Raw genomic sequence first — 5,252 nt, forward strand, 5'->3', positions numbered from 1 at the left:
AAAAAAAAAAAAAAAAAAAAAAAAAAAGACATATACACAAAGATATAAAACAGCTTTTCTTTAAGACATCCTTATATCCGGGCCACTGGTGGAAGGTGCCACCCACTCTAGGGGAGGGTCATCCTCCCTCAGTTAATCCATCTAGGAAATACTCTTACAGAGCTGTCTGTACGTGGTTCCAGAGCCAATCACATTGGCAACTATAGTGGTGTAAGTGAGAAGGAGCCCTGTGGACTCACATATTTGAATATTTGGTGAGAAGTAGATGGAACTGTTGGGGATTAGGAGGTGTGGGCTTGTTAGAAGGGGTGGGTTGCTCAGTGGTGGCTTAGAGGTTTTAAAAGCCCATTCAGTTCCCAGTTAGCTCTCTCTGCCTTGTGCTTATGGCTTGCTTAGCTGTAAGCTCTCAGCCACTGCTCCATTGTTGAACCTGTGCCTGCACTTGCACCTTGCAGCATACAAGGTTGCATCCCTTTAAATACATATATGTACATACAAACACATACAAAATGAATGAAAGAAAGAAAGAAAGAAAAGAAAGAATGAATGAATGAATGAATGAAAGAGGAGGGCATACTCAAACCAAGAGTAAAGATTCTTTTCCACTGGAGAGAAATCAGTTCCTCTCTTGTTAACAGAGGGTTTGTCCCAAGATCAGCAGTTCCTCCTTAATTAATAGAGGATCTATCCTAGGACCAGCTGTTCTTCCCTGTTACAGAGGATCTAACTGAGGGCCTGAAGTGGATGCCTGAAACCTCTGCTAGTACGAAACCAACCTAGTACATGCTTTCATATTTTTTAGGTTTATTTTATTGTTATTGATGTGTATGTATATGTGTTTGTTATGGTCATGTATTCTGGCCTCTGGGTGCCTCAGATGCCCTGGAGCTGGAGTCACAGGCAGTTGTGAGCACCTGACATGGAATTGTACTCCAGTCCTCTGGAAGCCCAGGAAGCACACAGCCATCCCTCAGCCCTAAAATGGAACAGTTCAAATCTCAGACTGCCATGGACGGGACTTAATATCCCATGTGCACCCTTCATGGAGTGCATGACATCTTCCAGGGCGGAAAGGGTCGCTGCTGTTCTCTGCCCACTGATCTGATGGTTTATCTCTTCTAGAAACATCTTCTTCCTGCCCCAGGAGACAGTGTTTATCCAGCTTCTGGGCACCTTGGTTCCAGCAAAGTTGACAGTGAGACTGACCAGGATGGATAGAGGACAGTGCGAGCCTTTCCTCTCCATCCTACTGAGCAGGCTCCTGAATCGACCTGGGAAGTCGGCTCCACTGGGAGCTCAGTGCCAAGACGGCCAGGAGGTACTCTCCCACCTTTCAGAATATCACCTGGGAAACCATGTCAGCTTTTGGCTGAAGAATCACCACTCTTTGGAATTTATTTTGTGACAAGCTGGCCACCCAAAGCACACCTAAGAGGACAACATCAGGGAAGGACAATGCCACACTGGCTAGAGACTGCCAAGCTTAATTCAGGAAAGGTTTAACTCCCAGCAGTGGGAGGCACCTTAGGAAAGTCTCATGTGTCTATAGGAAGGTTCTAGAACATTGTCCCTCCTTCCTAAATCTCCCTCCATGGAGAGGTTTCATTGTTGCTTCCTAAACCTCCTCTTTGAAAGTTTCCTTGTTGCTGTGTATTGTAATGTTAAATTCTATCGAGGAAGGTGTAGGTCTATGAGTGATTTGGCCTGTTTACAAGCTTTTGTTGTGCAAACCTTGTTCCTGTATTTAAAACTCTTGGTTAAACAAAGTTGGCTACAGGCGATTACTGGAAGGATTAGCAGTAGGTAGGTTTGGAGGAGGAGAGAGGAGGAGAAAGGTGGTAGAAGAGGAGGAGGAGAGAGAAGCTGCCATGAAGGAAGATGGATGAGGATCACATGACCAGGAGAAATAGCTAGCATCTGGGGTACACCACTGGGGAGGTACCCAGGCAGCAGTTAGAAGAGTAGACTACGGGTTACCCCCAGTAATTGTCAAAGTCAAACACAAAACAAAACAAAATCATAGTCCGAGTCTCATGTATGTATAAACTAGTAAGGGATAAATTTAAATGAGTTGTACTACAGGCACCAACAGTACCTTGGCAAAAGGAACTAGGATCTTTAGTTTTTCACCTTGAACCTGGAGTTGGCTTGGTCAGTTCTGGATGTAATGACAGGAAGCACTCAAGAGGAAACTATACTGCAGAGCTCTCTGGGTCAAAATCATGCTGTGGAAAGACTGGAGATGTTATGATTGAGTGAGAGCCAAACTCAGTAAGGTTTTTTTGTTTTTTGTTTTTTTTTTTTTCTCTATTTTTGAGTACATAATTCTGATAGAACTCAGGTTTCAATTTTAGAATTTTCCAACATGCTCTCCTGCATAACTGTCCCCAGAGACACTTCCCTCTGAAGTCTAGCATTTACATAGGCAAGTACACTTAGTAGGTGCTCAAGGAATGGCCAGTGACAGTATGAGGGACCCAACGCATGCTCCCTCCCCACTTCCCACGTGTCTCACATGGTCTTGAAGGGTGTTTCTGCTCCCAATGACTCCCATCCCCACAACAAAGAAAGTCGCCATCCCTGGCCACCTTCGCTCCATGTACCCAGGTACACACGACTCCTCAGGTTCTCCCACAGATTACAATTTTAGCCTTAGGCCACTGTGTAGTTTAAATCAAACAATTTATTTGTTTGTTTGTTTAATGTATATGAGTACGCTGTAGCTGTACAGATGGTTGTGAGCCTTCATCTGGTTGTTGGGAATTGAATTTAGGACCTCTGCTCACTCTGGTCAGCCCCTCTTGCTCTGGTTGGCCCTGCTCGCTCCAGCTCAAAGACTTATTTATTATTATACATAAGTACTCTGTAGCTGTTTTCAGATGCACCAGAAGAGGGCGTCAGATCTCATTATGGGTGGTTGTGAGCCACCATGTGGTTGCTGGGATTTGAACTCAGGACCTTCGGAAGAGCAGTCAGTGCTCTTACCCCCTGAGCCATCTCGCCAGTGCCCCCCCCCCCCCCCCCACCGTTTAAATTTTAAATTTTTATTTTTTGTGACTCCTGGCTTCTTTTTGTCAACATAGTGTTTTTCATATTGGCCCATGCTGTTTGTAGTAGCAGCTTTGTCCTTGTGTCCAAGTGGCAAGTAGACCACACATAGTTTATTTATCCTTTTGCTGATTGGCATCAGGGTTCTTTATTTTCAGCTAAAATAAATGCAACTACAAATAAATACAAAAATCAAGAAGTCCAGGCATGACGCTGCATGTCTGCAATACCCAGCTCTTAGGAGGCTAAGGTAAAAGTGCAAGCTTGAGGCTAGCTCGACTATATAGTAAGACACAGAGAGAGGAGAGCCAGGGAGGGAAACAGAAGGGAAGGGCTGAAAACAGAGGGGAGGGGAGAAAAGAAAAGAAAGGTGAGGAGAGGAAGTAGAAAGTAATCTAAGATGAAAAGAAAGGAGAACAGAGTAGGAGAGAGAAGGATTATTCAGCTTTCTGTTGCTATAACAAAATACCTGAGACAATCCAAGAGAAAAGGTTTCTCTTGGCTCAGTTTCACAGGTTTCAGTCCACCTTTGGCAGCCCTGTTGCTTTTGGATCTAGTGAAGCAGCATCAAGACCAGAAGTATTTGAGGTTTTTTTTGTTGTTGTTGTTGCTTTTTTTTGGTTTGGTTTGGTTTGGTTTGGTTTGGTTTGGTTTGGTTTGGCTTGGTTTGGCTTGGTTTGGCTTGGTTTGGTTTGGTTTGGTTTGGTTTGGTTTGGTTTGGTTTGGTTTGGTTTGGTTTATGAGATAGTGTTTCTCTGTGTAGCCCTGGCTGTCCTGGAACTTGCTCTGTAGACCAGGCTGGCCTCAAGTTTACAGAGAACCACCTGCCTCTGCCTCCTGAGTGCTGGGATTCTAGGAATGCACCACCTTATTTGGCTAAGGTCAAGAGTACTTGGTGGAGCAAAACCTTACTTACTGCATTGCCAGAAAGTAAAAAAAGAGAGAGAGAGAGGAAAGGTTTTCTATCTCCTTCAAGGGAATAGCATCAATGCCCCATCTTTTAATATTTCTCCCACCTGCCAGCAGCACAGACCTGGAGCCCATGCTCTCGCAGGATCACACACCAGAAGCGTAGTAATAGAAAAACATCGCATCTGGGTAGGGTGGCACACACCTTTAGTTCCAGTGCTTGAGAGGCAGAAACAGGCAGATTTCTATGAGTTCTAGGCCAGGTTGGTTTACTACACAATGAGACCTTGTCTAAAAAACATAAAATAAGACATGATAGATAAATAAAGAAATACATAGATAGGTAGAAAGGTACATAGATAGATAGATAGGTAGATAGATAGATAGATAGATAGATAGATAGATAGATAGATAGAATAGATAGCACAGTGGGAATAGAACACTACACCTTCCCAAGTTCCAAGTTTTTGAAACCTAAGAAAGAAAATAAATGACTTTCCAGGGGATGTTGCATCATGAAGAAGCCTGAGGGAACCTCACCCAGAAAGATCAAGCTGAGGCTCTATGCCACCTGCCAAGATGCTGCCAGAAGACATCACTTCTGAGAGATCCCTGACCTTGATCTGATCACAAGGAAACACCAGAAACCTAAATTGAAGGGCTTGCTTCAAGATAACTTGTGATGTTGCTCAGATGGTAAAGGTAGTCTAAGCCCCATGCCTGGGAGCCACGTGGTGGAAGGAGAAGTCCACCTCCATGTGTGCCATGGCATGATCACATCCTCTGATGCTCATTGTATACACATGTACACGCACTGACGCGCATGGACAAATATAACAAAACACAAAAATCTGTTTATTTTGTATTTGGCTTGTTTGGTTCTTTTGAGACAATTTTCAGAATGTCACGTGGACTGGGACTGAGAGCAACCCTCCAGCCTCAGCGTCTTGTGTTGGGATTACACGTGCGAGCCTCACATTTAGCTCTGCTGCTTTTCTGCTGTGTGATAAATCACTGAGCAAGACAACTTGAACGAGAAAGGATTTGTCTTTGACTTTAAAGCAGGAATGTTGAAAACACAAAGAAGAGATGCTGCTTACTGGCTTGCTTCTAGGCTTGCTCAGCCAAGACAGGGTTTCTCTCTGTAGCTCTGGCTGTCCTGGTATGTGCTCTAAACCAGGCTGGCCTAGAATTCAGAGATTCACCTGCCTCTGCCTCCCAAGTGCTGGGATTAAAGGTGTGAGCTGCCACTACCACTACTTAGCCTTGCTTAGTTTTCTTTCTTTTTTTTTTTT

The sequence above is a fragment of the Mus caroli genome, chromosome 19, assembly GCF_900094665.2.
Source record: "Mus caroli chromosome 19, CAROLI_EIJ_v1.1, whole genome shotgun sequence".
Classification (NCBI taxonomy): Eukaryota; Metazoa; Chordata; class Mammalia; order Rodentia; family Muridae; genus Mus; species Mus caroli.